This window comes from Tetrao urogallus, assembly GCF_951394365.1.
Source record: "Tetrao urogallus genome assembly, chromosome: 1".
Taxonomy (NCBI): domain Eukaryota; kingdom Metazoa; phylum Chordata; class Aves; order Galliformes; family Phasianidae; genus Tetrao; species Tetrao urogallus.
In genome coordinates this window covers 94,043,874-94,062,385 of record NC_136813.1, presented here as the reverse complement: position 1 = coordinate 94,062,385, position 18,512 = coordinate 94,043,874, and positions in this window count along the sequence as shown.

Here is an 18,512-nt window from a genome sequence, read left to right as displayed (position 1 = left end):
TCTTGAATTAGATGGTGCCTAGATATTAATATAAAATATATAGGCCCTTGTTGATTCTTAAATGTTCAGGCTTACTTTTCAGAATGATGATGCAACTAGACATTTCCTGCTAACTAGATATTCTGCTAACTAGACGTTTCCAGGGACAGTCTTTTAATATGGAAAAATATTAAAAATATTAAAAATATTTATAAATAAATATTTAAATTAAAATGATTTTAAATATTTTAAAATATTTTAAAATATTTTTATTCCTTCTTTGCGACTACTTTGTCGCATTGTTATAAAAAGAAAAGGTACAAAACAGACCTGGTGTAGAAGGATCTGCGTAACAAAGAAGAGTTATTCAAAAGTGTTGTTTGGATAATGTGCATATAAAGCAAAAATTTCATCAGTTTAATATAATTTGACTCTTATCAAGAAAAGAAAATCAAGAAAAGGGAAAGAAAATCTCCTAGGTCTTGAGTAGAAACCTTGCTGACATGAAGTGTAGAAACTTGGATACTTGGTGCGATATTATATCTATGCTGGAATCTGACAAACACAAGCATATTATTATTTTTTATTTTTAAAAAATGCAGAGTATATTTATTGAGTATTAATACGCTTTTTTCATGTTTAAAAATACTGCGGTGATTAAGTTCCTTTTACTGCAATTAATAGCAATGACTAACATAAAAGGAAAAAATGTAATTGTCCTTTTTTTTATTAAATGAAGCACATACAATATAGGGAATTAAAAAATGTGGTGATTGTCAAAAATGGATAATAGAGGAACTGTAATAGAAGGAAGGAATTCTGTTAAATTGTGTACTTTAAAACACATGACTAATAGATGGGAGAGAGATACATCAGTTATATGAAGGTCAATCAATAATTGGTCTTTACAAAGAGGAATAAGAAACAAGTGTGTGCCGTTAATGAGAAGGAATTAAATACAGTCAAGAAGTCAAAAGCATACATCATAAAATATGAATAGTGAGACTGAATGATGAAACAAATCAAAATCCTGTTCAAGATGAAGTCCTGCGGTCTCGCTAATGGAGACTACATAGCTTCATCAGGGAAGAGGAATAACCTTTCTGAAGAAATAAACGTGCTTTCATTTGAAAGTATAAAATGAATAGCTCTTTAAAATTCAGAACAAATTCTTGTCTGTGAACCAACAAAGATATTTGTTATCCAATGCTTAAATGTGCAATGATGATGAATATAAAATATAGTTGGAATTCTGGACAACTGTAATTAATGAAGTAAGATACGGTTAGTTTAAAAAACAAACAAAACCCATCAAGACTGACAGATGAAAAAAGTCAAGTGCAGATATTGAAAATACTGGCATTTTGTGTTTCACTAGTTGTTCATACCAGCATCCTTAGTGAAGAATGAGGAACTGAAAACTTAAGACAAAACTCGGTATACAATGTCAACTTTTATGTTTGTCTCTACAGAGGAACAGAAGGGAGCAATGAGAAAATAATTTTTATACACATCTGTAAATTAAGTAAAATTATTTAAAAAAAGAAAAAAGTTATGAGGATGAGAAATACTCCTTTTTGTGAGTAGCAGTTTCAGAGTTTTTTACTGGAAAACATGGTGTACAGTTAAACTGGCATAGTCACACAAGAATTGGAGGGTTAAGTCCTTATAAGATACATCTAACTTGTGTAGTTTTGATATCTGTTAAACACTTGCTTCTACTTCAGTCAGTCCTTCACCTTTGCCTTCAAATCCTGATAGTTTCAGTATTCTCTGTCTCTGATGCATCCCTCTATTACGAAAACTTTGGAAACTGTTGGATCCATGCAGGATCTCCTTTGAAAGGAGATCTTCATAGAAGTCTGAAAAAGCTCATTCTCAACTTTCAGCTGGGAATCCCCACTATGTAAGGACGCTGTACCTGTTCCACACTTATGAAGAACAAGGTGTTTTTTTTTTTTGCTATTGACAATTGGAAAGCAGAATGTGATATTTTCGTGAGGTTTTACATTGAGAATGGTACTGAGGTGAGTTCATAAGACTTTCTCATTAATAAGAATAAGAATAATCTGAATAAGAGACAGAATGTGTATGTAGAACATCAAGCAATAAGTGGTACTCAGAGGGTGATGAGGCACTGGAAGAAGTTGCCCAGAGAGGTGGTGTCTGGAGACATTCAAGATCAAACTGGACAGAACTTTGAGGAACCTGATCTAGCTGTAGGTGTTCCTGTTCGTTGCAGGGGAGTTGGTCTAGATGACATTTTTGGGACCTTTTCAATGCTAAGGATTCTATGATTCTAATTAAAAATATACTTTTAATTGCATTAGTGATACATATTCACAAAAGTTATAGAGAGCATTTAGAATGAGCATGAAATTAAAATTTAAAAAATATAATATTTTAGAAGCAATATCACCTTTGGTAGAGAGAAGGACACAGTATGTGAAAATGGAGAAGAAAAAAAACAAGGAATTCTTCTGTGCATTTGATTTTGTGGCATTACCAATGGATTATTTTCCTTTTATTGGTAACTATTTTCATTTAAAAAAAACCCACAACATATTGTTCTACTCATAAACACATTTTTTATTCTGCTTGAAAGTAATTTTTGCTAGTATCAGTTGAATGAAATAATACATGTTTGGGTATAATTATTGTTCTATTTTGCTGAATTTTGTATTTAATGGTGGGTTAGCTGGATCAACTTTTTATGGGCAACCACCAGATAAATTGACACTTTTCATCTTCAAACTCTACCTATTTAAAAATCTGGTAACATTTTTTGGTGATTATGTAATTATGAATATTATCAGAAAAAAAATAAGGAAGGGAAGATAAATAAACCACAACAGAAGGTTAGAAGGTTAATCTTAAAAGTTTTGCCCCAAATTTACACATCATCTGCAGGTGGCATGTGTCTAAATGTGTTGTCAGATCAAAAGTGCTGGTTAAAAAAACCATGTGTTTCTTAGATGAGGGAGATTTTACAGGTCTGGCTAGAATCTGACATTTGCTATGAAAGTAATATTGCATGAGGAAAAGCATTTCTGAATTATAAGCTCACCAAAAATCTTCTAATGAGTAGGGAAGGTCATACTGCACATGAGAGCATGACTAGCTTTTTTGTGTGTTGAAAAATCTAACAGAGGTGAGAAGCTAAGGCACTACACTGCTTTTATGTTCAAGAAGGTTTTGAAATGAAAGCTATTTCACTATTTCTACATACTCCTTTATGTATTTTGATAGTGAAAACTGGTTATATGCTAAGGGAACACCCTTCTGCACCTATTACAAGATAATTGCTATAGAAGGAGATATTCCTAACAGTGTACTGGAAGGAAACAGTAGTTACTGTAACTATTTTATTCTTTATAAATCAGCCTGGGAGAGAAAATATTGCTGGGGCAGAGGAAGCAGGGAGAAGGATGAGGGACACACGGAGGCTGATATGATGATGAAACTATCAAATATTGCTGAAAGGAATTAATAATTAATCCTCTACTGTACTTTATTTCTTTGTATTTGGTAATAAGTTCCTTATCACCATATCAGTGTGATAGGTAGGATCAAGAAATAAACTATTTATGTGTGTGCTTGAGTGGATGACTGCATGCATAAGAATTACTTTTTTTCTTAAAGCATTCATAAATTGAGATCCAATATGAGATTTTATATTACATAAAAACATAATTATATTGGGGAAGATTGATCTAAGAACATGTTTTGCCTTATTACCTTAGTGCTATAACTAATAAGGTGAATGTTAACTACATGAAGAGAGATGTTAAGATGATAATATTTTACCCAGAGGTCTTCATCTTGACCAACAGTTGATATTCAATTTAAGAAATACAGTTTAAGCAATGTATACTTTAAAGATTTTGCAGTATATATTACCTTATAGTTTTCAAATGTATCTTCATTTTTGTCAGGTTCTGGCTCTCATAAGGAGGAATGAAGACTTGTTCATGAAACAATAATTCAACATATACTGCTAGATATTGCACTAAATGTGCTGTGTTTTACATTGGGCAATAATTGTAATGGCTATGAGCCGAAAAGTGTGTTGAAATGCACAACTTACTGCCTTTTGTTTTTAGTTTGGTTTCTAAGTACAAATCTCTGAGGACTCTGGCTATCAAAGTCAGACAAAAGACATGTAGATAGGAGTGAAAAAAGATTTATTTTGACAAGTTTATGCTAAAAAAAAAAAAGTTTCAATTGACAGAGAATTCACAATTTCTATGTTTAACATGCCATTTGATTTTTGCACTTCTGACAAAGGAATACTAGCGCATTTTCCAAGTTATTGTTGGTGACTGCTTACCCTAAGTATGAATGGCCCAGATTTTTCTTTTCCTTCTTAAAATACGTTGATTTCAGGAGTTATAGTGGATAGAAATAGTCGTCTCTCCATAGAGATGGTTTTCTGTGATGTAAATAGCAAAGTATTTACTTGAGAGAATGTCACAATAACATTCTGTTGACCTACATAATATATGCTATGCTGACTGTATTCTGCCTTGCATTATAAGCACACTGATCAACTGTTTCTCAAAATGGATTGACGTTACATCCTAAGAATTTTTACTAGTGTCTGTTGCCATTAATCAGCATCAGTAAACCTGTATTATTTCATTTCAGCAATTGGTATATTCAGAGTAATTTGTCCAAGTAAAGCAAGATTTATTTGTCAGAACATACACATTCCTAGGAGAAGAGAAGTTCTGGTAGGAGTCGCTTCACCATTTACTGTTGCATTGAATGGTTAAGCTGAACCGGATAATGACTTAATCAAAACTTACAATGAAATTCCTTGTAGTTTTATGGTTAGGAGGAAGTGAAAGATATGGCATAATATTTTCTCCAAAAGTGGGGATAGCTGAACCTAAGTTACTGGATAAAAGGTAGTACAGGCTTTCTCCCCAGTTAGTACTGAAATGCCATCTAGGTCACTTTTAATTTGTTATATATCCTCTAAACTGAAGTTTCTAGACAGAAGGGAGGAAATATTTTTTTTTTGTAATTTTAGTAATTTTTGAGGGGTGAATAATGTGTGCAGCTGGCAAATCAAAGCTAATTATTATTCCCTCCTTCAGTTCATTAACTGAACTGGTGAAAATTCATTTACTTGAACTGTGATAAAGTGAGGGCTGTTTCCTCTTTTCACCCAGAATAACCTGTTTTGTCATTTTCTTCCACATGCATACTAATAATAATCACAACGGCTGTAATAAAGGTTTCAGTGTAGTGGTAGCAATAATTGTTCTTTCCCTGTAAAAAGCCAACGTCAGGACGTCTTGTAGTACTTAGCCTCTTTATAGCACCTCTCCAGTGGGTGAGCTGGTGGGCAAGCTGGCATCATCCACATTGTCCCTTCTTGCAGCCCTGACGGACTACTCTGCTCGAAGATGTATTGCAGAACTGTCCCAAGTGCTGGAAAGAGCAGGATCTGCACCAGGTCTAATTCTTCACTGTAGTACTGAATTGTGATGGGGACAAGACAGTGCTAGAAATAAATGTTTTCGGCAGTGGTGAGACAAGTGGTGGTAAAAAACTCTGTGTCATTTTCTTACCTAATTCTTCATTTCAACCATTTTATAAAGAGAACACAAGATAAGGTCTTAGTGATTCGATGTTTCTTGTTATTGCCACAGGCTGAGAGGATGGAAGATATGTAGCAGTATTTTATGGTATTTTTCTGTTAGCTTCAATTTTGCTGAATCCTCAAATGACTGACTCAGCTGATTTTAGGAGAATGTTTCAATGGGAAGGTGTCTGTCACCATTAAAGGGTACCCAGTTTGGAATTATACTATTGCCTACTATAAAGATGATTTAGAATTTCTATAATTCCTAAATTATAGAATTTGGAAAATGAAACAACTTTATTTTTCCTTCTAGTTCTTTGGTGACTGTATTGTTTGTTGTGTCATTTGTTGTGGAAATGTCTGAATGCGGCGCTTGATGTGACTTCACAGATATGAAGTCAGATCTTCATTTTGCTTTGAATTGTGGTCTGATTGATTTGCTTGTGAATCTTTGAAAAAAATAGAAATCCATCATTCTGTTTTCTTTTTCCTGTGCTAAACTACTGAAGAAATAACAGATTAATTGACTTAGTTATAATTCTGTCAACTATCAAAACACGTGATTGGAAATTACTCATGTGAAAGACTGTTCCTGATGTCTGTACTGGCTTTGGTTTTAGCTCAGATTCAGATCTCTTCTTTTCCCTGTAAAACAGCACAGGACTTGTTGTGAACTGAATGGAAAGAGGGCACGAAAACTGAATGTCTGCTACGATGGATTGATTATCCATAACAGTTTTATTTTAAATAGGTGAAGAGTTGTGTTCTGCCTTTCAGGACTTTGATCATAATTTTTTCTTAGCATATCTTTGGAAGGGAGCCAGCTGCCTTCAGGGTGACTTGAACCTCTGCTGATTTTGCTGGCATATGTCATTCCAGTCTCCTTCGTTTTTCTAGCTGCGGTAGTGTCTTAGTCAACTGCTTTAGGAATCTTCTAGGAAGGAATAGAGAGAAACTTTCTTTCTGTTCAAGACAATCATGTTAATGTGCTTTTAAGCATTTCCAAGATGATAGCTTACTCTCTCTCTTGCTTCAGCTGCTGCTTCTAGGCTTTTGCCTGCAGCTTTTAGATCTCCAAAATATATCAAATAATATTACTTAAACAATCTGGTGCTGTTGTCTGTTGATCATTCCTTGTCTTGCACCATCTTGGATTCTAAACATAAAAACAGATGGATAAATGTCTTTCCCTTTCATTTCTTAGTATATACATTTTGCCTGCAGTTTGCTCAAGTGTGCCTGTTGGAGAGCAAGTGCAGCAGTGGCTGCTGGTACGCACAACTGCTCAGAATGTTCTCCTGCAACCACCTTAGGCAAGGATGGTGCTGTGAATCAAAGGGGACTCAGATATGTGTTTTAGGTACAGACTTCAACCAAGGCAACAAATTCACTGAGCTACATTATCAATGTGAACAGAACTATTTCTTCCCTTATACCATGGTATCATAGATGACACAGTAAATTTATTTTCATAGAATACAGGTGCTTAGCAATCTTTAAAAGGTATTATGGGTTAATGCCAGTACAGCATTTCTAGTACTGAGTAAAGAAAAAAATAAAAATTGTCTTAATGTTCTTTGTCTTTCTAGGGCCTTTCCTATAAGAGTTTTCTAGAGCATGGAATATAGGCTTTCTGAAACAGAGTGAGTCAAAAATATTGGTATTGAAAAAAGATGAGTATCAAAAGCTGCTGAAAATAACTTCTAAAGACCTGGATAATTTTAGTTTATCTTGCTCAACTAGAAACACTGCATACACTATTTTTTTGCAGTAACATTTAAAGTTGAACAAACAGTCCAATATCAGCAAAGGCAACAGAAGCTGACTACTTCTGTTTCAGTTAGCCACATGAATAAATCACTTTAAGCCCACTCATTCTATGTATTCTCCTTCTAGAGCAATCACCACGTTTATTCCTTCCCATTACACAGTTTTTTTTCTGTAACCCACTTGAAGCTTATAGACCCAGCACTGATGCATACTGTATTTTTCTGTCCTTTGTGTACCTGGTATAGACTTCTTTGATGTGGCTTTTTGTTCAGATTAGTGACCATGTGATTCTATGGGCATAACCTCATTTGACACTTGATCCATTGACTCAAAATAAGTTTAGAAAAATAATACTCATAAGAAAACTCACTGAATTCAGAATGTAATATATTCACACACGAGTATGTATACAAGAATCCTAAAATAATGACTACATTACAGTATATGTGAAATTTGAATATATTTTTTCCTCTTGATATTGGGAAGATAAATATAAAACATCTAGACTGCAGCAGATCCTGTGGAAAGAACAGAATGAGTGAAAAGTGTATGTGAAGTTCATCTAATTCACTTAGTAAAGAAAGGGGCTTCTCAGTTTGTCTGTGCTGTTTTTTTTTTTTGTTTGTTTTGTTTTTTCTGGTTTACGGCGATATACTGTTTAATCTTAGACACTCTGAGTATCTTCTCTATCTCTCTTAAATGCATATTTGCAAATATGTGAGTACACAGGCAAATTGGTGAGTTTGTACTTGTCAACCAAACTGAATATTGAAGCTTGATAAATCATTGTTTAGAGAATATCTCAGGGTTATTTTCCTGTTTTTGAATCCAGTAAATTTCCATAAAACGTTTCGAATCTACTGAAGCAATCCTTGGAAATAAGGGTGCTATATACAAACGTATTTTTCTGATACTGATTTTCCATTGCAAACTCAGTTTATTTTCTCATCTTAAAAGGACTTTTGATAGAGGGAGTGAATTATCTTCAAGTGAGAATGAGGAGAAAATCATATGTACTCAAGAAAACTCATCTAGTAGAAGTCAAATGCTTTTCACTATATTACAGCTGCTCAGAATTTTCTTGGAATCTACTCAGCCTCCACGTTTTTTCATTCTGCAATTTTTATATAAATAATTTTAAAGTAACTAATTTTTGATGTTCAGAATCTCAACATATCTTTTACATTCTGGAAATATATTTTTTTCAGAGCATTGAAAATTTGAAACTCAATGAAATAGATATTAAAGTGAAAAGAACTCATCCACTCTTTCCTTCCTTATAGAGCCTCCTTATATATTCCCTCTCAGGGAATACACTGTACTTCACTTTCTTGTTTCAAAGCCACCTGGAATAAAAAAAGGATGTGCATGTGAAAAGGAGGAAGAAGCTCCCATGTCCTACGTAATGGGTGTACTGCAGAAATAGTTCACCTCACCTGTCATTTATTAAAGGAGTATACTGTACCTGTAGTAACACTTGCGGGGAAACTATACTCTGAAATAGTTCAGACTGCAGTTTTGCAATACATCAATCTGTACAGATAAAGTTAATGAAGTGTTAATTTGCTAACATGCTTAGTACAGGTAGCCAAAATATCCATGAGTGCTGAGGAATACAGAATTTACACAGACTTAGCATCAAAGGCAACTTTTTTTTTTAACACTATTATTTTTTCTGTTACTTTTCAGAACTGAGACATTGTCTTATTTTTAAGCAACTATAAGATATTATATCTAGTTATTAGAGCTAGTCAAACAACTGATTATATGAAATTCCATAAGAGGGGAGAAGCTTCAGTGTTACTAAAAAAGCTATGTACATAGTTAAGAATGCTTACTAATTCTACCTCGCATAAAAGTGAAAACTAATTATGAGAATGTGTGGGATGAGAAGAGAAAGGAAGGTTTTCTAATATGGTCTTATTTCTTTCCTTTTTAAAACTTTCTAGAAGATGGAGAGGCATCATTTACCTATGTAAGTGGCTTGCCAGTAAATGTTTGGGGTTAGATCTATCTTCAGCCATAAAAAGGGCACCATTCAATAGTAATTCCACTGTTAATAAAAACTCTCTGATTTTAGGAAAATAACCAAGATGACACATGGATAAATCATAGAAGAAAAATTTATTAAAGCCGAATTACTTACTAGGTCTAATTTTGTCTGGCATAGAGATTATGTATGTTAAGATAGCACTGTAAAGATGATAGTGCAATATCTTAAATTTTCTGGTTAAGAAAGTATACCATTAATATTACAGACTGATAGAATTAGGGCTAGTATAGAGTATGTAAATTCCTTCTCAGCCTGGAGTTAAATTTGACTGATTAAATATATTTTTAGATCACTGAATATTTTGTAAATGTCAGTGAAAACTCCAAATATTTCTGATGATTTGAAGGAATTTGGTAGTTACTTTATCTATTTACAACAAGAATATATTTTATCCTTTATTTTGTATGGATTCAGGCTTAAATCTCAGTAACTCCAGCAGGAGAACTATCTTTGTCTAAACAGGAACAAATATTTTGGGATGTGTAAGTAGAACTAATTCTACTTTCTCACTGCTATCCCTTTCCTGAATATTGTGAATACAATTTATTAGGTTGCGTGAAAACATTACTTGAAAATTCACTTCTTGTCTGAACACAACCAGATGGATTTTAGTATGAAGTACATGCCTAAAATACCATATTTATGCAGCTTGGACTTGGAGTACTATCTGTATCTTTCACAGGGCACCAGCAGGGGAAAAGCAGTTAGTGATTCTATTCAATCCCCAAAATAAACCTGTTTGCTTTTGTGTATTTGTGTGTGAGAGATAGGAATTCAGCTAAAGTAAGGATATTCGAAGGAAAATTTGGAGCCTAGTTTGCCTATCTATGCCTTTGGAAAGTTGTCCAATTTGAAAAAAAACTAACCTTGCCATGTCTTTTGTTTTTTCTTACTTCCTCTATGTTATCTATTTACACCTAAAAAAAAAACATTTTCAGGATTCATAGATACACAAAAACATTTTGCAGGGTATGAATATTTTTTAAAAGGAAAACAAATTTCATTTTTTATTGTATTATCATCTTCCTCCAACCTAGGGGATAGGTTATCCTTTGTTACAACTTTTAAACTGACCTCAATATTTGTCTTTTTAAGAAATAATAACTGTGCCATTGTTCAAATGCTTACAATTACTGATGAAGATCATAAAGCTTCAAGGAGGCTTGTAGGATGATGAGAAAGGCAAAGGCCCTCTTGGAATTAAATCTTGCAAAGGAGATAAAGGATAAAAAGAAAGGTTTTTTTTGAAGGTATGTCAACAGTAAAAGGAAGACTAGGGAAAATGCAACTAAATGAGGGGGGTGTTCTGGTCAGGGGATGCTGAGAAGGAAGAGATAACAATACCTTCTCTGCTTCAGTCTTCAATGCTAAGACTAGCCCCCAGGAATCCCAGCTTCTGGAGTTAAGAGGGAGAGAGTCAGAAGAAAGGCAGACTTCCCTTTGGTTGAGCAGGATATGGTCAGAGAGCATCAAGCCAAAATCACTGCACACAAATCCGTGGCCCAGTTGGAATGCATCCATATGTGCTGAAGGAGCTGGCTGAGGTGATTGTTGAACCACTCGCTATCATCTTTGAAAGGTCTTGGCAAATGGGAGAGATGCCTGAAGACTCAAGCATAGCTTGAAGCTGTCACTTCAGTCTTCAAAAAGAGCAAAAAGGATCTGGGAAACTGCGGGCAGTCAGCCTCACCTCTGACTCTGGAAAGGCAGAGAAACAACTTGTCCTGGATCCCATCTCCATACAGTTGGAAAGAGAAGGTTATCAGGAGTAATCAACATGGATTCACCAAAGGGACATAATTCTTGACCAACCTGATAGCTTTCTGTGATGTCATCACTGGTTGGGTAGATATAGGTATAGCAGTAGATGTAGTGTACCTTGTGACCTCGTTGTACCTTTAGCAAGGCATTTTACACTGTTTCTCATGTTATCCTTGTTATGAAGCTCAGAAAGTGCAGAATGGATAAGTGGACAGTGAGGTGAATTGAAAACTGGTTGTCTGGCAGAGCTCAGAGGGTTGTCATCAGTGGCAGAGAATCTGGTTGTAGGCCTGTAATTAATGGTATTTCCCATGGGTTTCTCTCTCCAATTTATAGGAAGGAGAGGAGGTTCTTTTATTATCTATATACCTGGCATGAGATTAAGAAACAATGGTTCAAATGTTGGTCCGACCAGTTTATTACAAATCTTAATTAGGGAAATGAGGAAGGGGAGGACGGACACTATTATGAATTAGGGTAATGGGGAAGGGAAGGAGGGCGATAGAAAAGATAGAAAAGAAGAAACAAGGAGTCTTTATAGGAAGCAACAGAGAGATAGTCACCACCATGGATCCAGTGTGGTTCGTCCTTCAGTCTTTGATCTTCAGTAGTAGTGGGTCATTGGGCACTGCTCTGTTGATGACGACGACAACGACAACCATGGAGATGATGGCCCCTTTTCAATGGTTTCAAAGTGGTCGAGTCAGCTGTCTTTGGAGTGACAGCTCAAATCCAAAGTGGTTGAGTCAGCTCTCCTTTGAGTGGCATCCTCTGGCTCTGGGACCTCAGCAGGAAACTCCTTTGTTCCTATTTTCCTGGCCTTGCCAGCAGATAAGGGAGCAGGGAGGCACCAACTTGTATCTTGCCTTTGCAGGATACAATGGCATCATATGGCATCATCCCCCAGCCCCCCATACTAAGCTGGAGCTGTTTAGTCACAGGCCAGATCTTCCGCCAGTGAACACTCCTGAGCACCCTCTTCCGCTCTTCTACAAAGCAAGCAGCTCTGGGGAAAGGGGCTTTCAAATGTTCCCAAAGTTATATCGATTGTCACACGGTTAGCACCCATCACTTGGCTCCTCAACAAATCAATCAGAATCTTATCACAAGAAATACCTCAGGAAGCAAGCTTTGAGCCAAAAAAGCAAAGAAGGATTCTCACAGTGGGTCAGTGCTGGGTCTGGTGTTGCTCAGCATCTTCATCAACAGTGACCTCGACGAAGGGATAAAGTGTCAGCAAGTTTGATCATCATACAAAGTTGGGAGGAATGGCTGACATGCCTGAATGCTGTGCTACCATTCAGCAAGACCTGGACAGACTGGAGAGCTGGGCAGGGAGGAACCTGATGAGGTTTAACAAGATTAAATGCTGAGCCCTGCACCTGGGGAGGAATAACCACATGCATCAGTACAGGTTAAGGGCTGACCTGCTGGAAAGGAGCAGGTAGAGAAAGACCTGGGGAGCCTGAGGAACAGCAGGTTGGCCATGAGCCAGCAGTGTGCCCTTGTGGCCAAGAGGGCCAATGGTTTCCTGAGATACATTAAAAAGAATGTGGCCAGCAGTTTGAGGGTGATGATCTTCCCCCTGTACTTTGCCCTGGACTGCTGTGTCCAGTCAGAACTCCTTGGTTCAAAAAAAGACAGGGATCTCATGGAAGGAGCCCAGCAGAGGGCCAGAAAGATGATTAAGGGCCTGGAATATCTCTCACATGAGGAAAGACTGAGTAACTTGTGCCTGTTTAGCCTGGAGAAGATTGGGAGTGGGGAATCTGACAAATGTTTATTAATATCTATGCTTTTCGTCAAGGTACTTGGCTCTGCAGCAGATGAATTCTGTGGCGAGGCAGGGAATGGCCTTGGTTGGCTGAGGCACGGCCCTATCAGGCAGCAGCTGCTGTGCCACTGTTCTCCATGTGGTCAGGGAGGTGGTTGGGTCACCAACCCTGGAGGTGTTCAAGAAACATTTAGATGTTGTACTGAGGGACATGGTGTTAAATATTGGTGATAGGTAAATGGTTGGACTGGATAGTCTTGTAGGTCTTTTCCAATCTTGGTGATTCTATGATTCTATTATTCTGTGGTTCTATAAAGGGACATGGGAGGTAAATGGATGAGACCATACTCTTTTTAGTCGTATACAGTGATAGGATGTGTGGGTGTGGGTAAAGATGTAACTGTGGGTTAGACAAAGTGGTTTTCGGACTACTGCTCAAAACCTCACTTTATTCAGCATGTTTGCTCTCACTCTTCTCTGCCTGGCCCTATTTTTTCAAGGCAAGAGTTTGTCTGCACAGGCAGACAAACTAGCACGAACTGTTGTTGTTCCTGATCAGTTTGCCTAACCGTACTTATCTCATGACTTTACCACCAAAATGCAAAAGCATTGCCAGCATGCTTTTCAGCTAACCATGGACGAGGCCAGACATAGGTATCAATCCCTGAGGACTGAACTCCTTAGAAATTTGGCAGACGGAAGTTACACGTTTACCAGAATTTGGAAAGCTCTGCTACATTCACGTTTCCATTGATACCTTTTCTACCTGTATTTTTGTATCTGCTCATACAGGGGAAAAAGCAAAAGATGTGTGTAAACAATTTTTATTAGCCTTTGCAGCCCTTGGGGTCTCTAGAATGATTGAAACAGACAATGGGCCAAGATACATAGCCCACGCTACCCACTCCTTTTTTCAGCAGTGGGGTATTCAACACCTGACAGGCATACTCCACTCTCCCACAGATCAAGTCATTATTGAACAGACCTGTGGCGCTTTAAAGGCCATGCTTTAAAAACAAAAAAGGGGGTGTGGGTATGACTGCTCTGGAAAGAATAGCTAAAGCATGCTTTGTTCTTTATTTTCTAAATTGCTGGAAGGGCGGGGGTTGCATTTGGATTGTAATACTTTAACTCCAGTCCAGGAAAGAACACAAGATATGGTAAAAAAAAGTCTGAGCACTAACCAAGGGGAAGGGCCTTGCTCATTGATAACTTGGGGTTGAGGTTATGCTTGTGTTTCAACAGGAACGGGTCCAAGATGGGTGCCAGCACAATGGGTCCAGCCATCTGCTGTAATTTGATCACAACACTCTCATCAGCAGTTTGGATTCCAGCTCAATCAAAACAGAATATATGGGTCACCCTAGCCAACAACACAGGACAAGACGCACTTTGTTGACTGTGTCACCAGAGAACCTGTTCTTGACCTATTTGGTCAAGGGGACAACCCCTAGACAAACGGCCCATCCCGAGTGCTCCTTTTGGTGTAAGATCCAACACAAGCAATGTGGTTGACAGTTGGGATGGATATGTACCCTATCAGCAGCAGAATAACTGGAGTTGTTGGGATCTGTTAAAATGGACTATGATATGTACTTTAATTATAGTGGGAAGAATCAGTCACTAATTAATTGTGTTAATTCAAGTTTATAGAAATTGCTCTGCTTGGTGTAATTATACTTCAGCTAACATTTCAAAATCTAGTAACCACCTGCTTAGCTTGTCAGCAAGTGTTTTTCTCATTTGTAGGAACAGGGCTTGGCCTGCTGCTCTCACATCAAAGGAGGTCTGTGCAGTTTAGGAAGACTAACTTAACTACCACCCAGTGTTTCCATGATTACTCACCATCGAAAGCACTTTAAGTGAACTACTCGTCCTTTTCAATCAGATTGCAAGGATATTGTAGAGTTGTGGAATCCTGGAAGGATAATAGCATCCTTTTTAGCCTCAGGTGTTGCTTCAGCTAAAGCATTGAGCACTCTTAACAAGCTCGGATGTTGGCTGGCCAAGAAAATGAATGCTACTTCTCTGGCTTTAAGCAGACTTCTACTAGATGTAGACTCAACAAGGCATGCTACACTACAGAATCGTACTGCCATAGATTTCTTACTATTAGCTCAAGATCATGGGTGCCAAGACTTTGATGGTATGAGTTGTATGAATTTGTCAGATCATTCAGAATCAGTACACGAGCATTCTAGATTTGCAGAACAGGGTAGAAAAACTGCAGGTTGACAATGAATGGAATATATTTGGGGGTCTCTTTGGGGGTCTTGCAGGATGGATATGGAATTTGCTAAAAATAGGGTTAGTTTGTCTCATTGCTTTTCTTTGTGTTCTCATTTGTGTTCTGTGCTTATTGCAGTGTATACAGAAAATGATACGAAATGCTATTAACCACACTTTTTTTTATTAATAAAGAAAGGGGAGATGTGGGTGAAGATGTAGCTGCCATGTGGCTCAGCAAACTCCATGGTAGATCTTGCAGCTATGAAACTTTGGGAGTCAGCAAACTAAAACAAAGAGCAAACTCTGCAGTTGAAGAATAATGGGATGTTCTGTTTACCCTCTTCTCCTGATAAGCACAGTTGATCTTGTCACCTATTGTCCTTATTGCTGTTGCTTGGTACAATCTGAAGCCGATGAGCTGTTTGTGGAAGATTACTGCTTGCTAGTGGAGGATATATAAGATGTATGTTGAGCACGCTAAAGGATTATTCCTATTCCATGATAATTAAGAGAGCTCTCGTTTGGGTTGCACAGCGACAGGACAAGGGGCAATGGCCTAGAACTTGAACATAGGAAGTTTCATGCAAACATGTAGAACTTCTTTACGGTAAGGGTGATGGAGCATGGAAACAGGTTGCCCAGAGATGCTGTGGAGTCTCCTTGTATGGAGAAACTCCTTGAGATGTCTGTGCAACTGATTGTAGGGAATCTACTTCATCAGGAAAGTTGCACTTGATGATGTCTTGAGGTCCCTTGCAACCTTCGCAATTTTCTGAGTCTGTGAGGCCAGTCGTAGACCTAGTACAAGAGGATCATAGTTACCATAGACCTGAATTAAGCAGGAAGAACGTGTGGCTAAGATTTTCAAAGTTATCTGTGACAGACATCCTGACTCTGAGCTGTGGTCTAGAGTTTATGTGTAATCTTGAACAAGGTGCTACTTTGAAGAGTTTAGAAAGAGAATTGTATGAAATCAAGAAATTTGTGGAAGAGACACCTGTGAATTATGTGCTGAGTAGTTGATTCAAGGGTAGCCATCAGAACAGCACTGAAGAAGAGTAGCAGGTAGCAATTTACTCACTAGACTTCATGTATAAATTGTTGTGTGTGGTAGGGTGCCTGTCTTTCAAAAGAGTGACTTTCCAAAAGACCATACATTTTTATATTCTTCTGTGGAAATGACTGATTAGCCTAGATGGCATATGAAGTGAATTTCAGTGTAAGACTAAAAAAAAGAAGGCAATAATGACATGCTTCCTTTTCTATTTCCATGATTTTCAGGCATTATTCAGGTTTTTAATACAACAGCAGGGAAAACTTAATCTGTGATGTAGTGAATAGTGACTGGTTTACAGGTTAGGGCAAATTCAAACTGTCTTCCTCTATATTAGGTCAGAGCTGTGTTTCATTTATTAGATCAGTTGATGCATTTGGAAATTCTTTGAGGGAACAGAGAAAGTAAAGGACAACAAGAGGTAAAATTTTGTTGCCATTAAAATTTTCTGACTAATCTTTAGACTCTTTCGACTTAAATAATGAGTTGCTTTCATCGTAGTCTGTTTTGTAATGTAGTCTGTAACTCTGTGAAACTCTGGCTTATGTGAAATAGACTACACTGTAGCTATGCAGTCTGGAAGTTTCAGTACGTCTGTCCATTGAAGACCTTCAGGGAATTCAGAATAAGCCCTTTCCTGGGCTTGCGAGTGTTGCTTAGCATGGAAGACAAAATGATGAGGAGCTCTGAGCAACATGGGGTCTTCAGCAGGTCACAGCTGCTTTACTAGAGAGAAAAAATAAAAATGACCGAAATTTTTTTGAGTTTTGCTGAATGCTATTGAAACCATACTATCTTAGAGGAAACTCTTACCTTTAGTGAATCAACAGGTTTTTGAGAAGGTAGAGAAGAATATATACCATGGGTGTCCAACTTTTTGAATCATCTGGGCCATGCTGAGTGAAGAGGGATTGACTGGGGCTGATGTTGTGATTGTTACTGAGTGATGGATATGTGCCTGGAGCCAGGTCAAACCAGTCGGCAAGGAAGAGCCACTGCCATTGTGGTGTGGGGACAGGAACTGGGGCTTATTACTAGCTGTCCTAGGCTGCATACCTAATACAGAGTGTTATTTTTGGCAGGCTATTTGTGGAGTTATGGCAACACAGCATGTGTTCCATGTGGTTGGATTGCTCACTTCAACATATTTCTGAAGAAGGAATGGTTTAAAGAATCCATATACAGTTAAGTAGTTTGTTGTTGTTGTTGTTGTTGAACTTTTGATGATGTCAGCTCACTTCACGTTTCCTATTACTGTGAAAGTCAAAGAACTGCTAACTTCAATAAAGGAAATCTACTTAAAAAGAACCATCCTGTATAAAGAAAATCAGAGTCTTCTGAGTTAAGAAAACAGTCTTTCATTCAAGAAACCACAAAGTAATAAGTAATTCCACCAAGGCATAGAGTATCAAGAAAATAAAATTTCTTCAGGGGTCTGTTAATCATGCAGTGCCAAGCCCTCAGTTCTTCCCAAGGAAACAGCCATATTCGCTGCTTGAGATATTGCTCCTCATCCTAAAGTGGAAATCTTTGTGCTGAGAATGGAGCCCTTGGGCTCAATCCCATCTTGCATCCATTTATCTCAGCAGGCAGGGTCAGCTGTCTTTCTAGCTTCTTAGAGTCCTTTATGCTCTTCCAAAGGTGCATCGTACAGTACTTTTTCCCTTCCTAATCATATAATTCAAGGATAATCCTCTCTGGCAGTGGAAAGGTTATACTGTACTATGGTGATGAATATCAAATGAAACTACCTCTATCCATCCATTCAGTTAGTAAGATGAATAAGATACTTCATAACTTCAGCTGTAGCCTTTAGGCAAAATAAGCTATGCTTTGAGCAAAAGCTTCAAACGCAGCTCACGTTACATGTTATTCATTAAACAGTCAATTTACTGTACCTAAGAAAGAAGTTAATTTTGAACATAAACAATATTTGCAAAAAAAGACTAATTTAAATTTAGAATTTTCAGATTCTGCTATTGGGTTTTCAATATTTAAGGAAAAACTGCTGTTAGATGTTATGGAAATGAAGGTAAAACTACATGTAGGTGAGCTCTGTCATTACCACTCTTTCTCATCTAATTCAGTTCACTCATGGTGTATTTGTTTGCTTCACTTCTTTAAGATATGGTACATATTACCATGTGATATCAAATGATTTTGAACTTTGTATCTAATTTTCAAACCAGTACACTCAACGCTTTCCCAGAAGATTAAAATAGTTAATTCTTTTACATTAGTTCTTTGATGTCTGCTTTGAGTCCAGTATCTATTGTTGTTTTTGTCATATGTTCTAAGT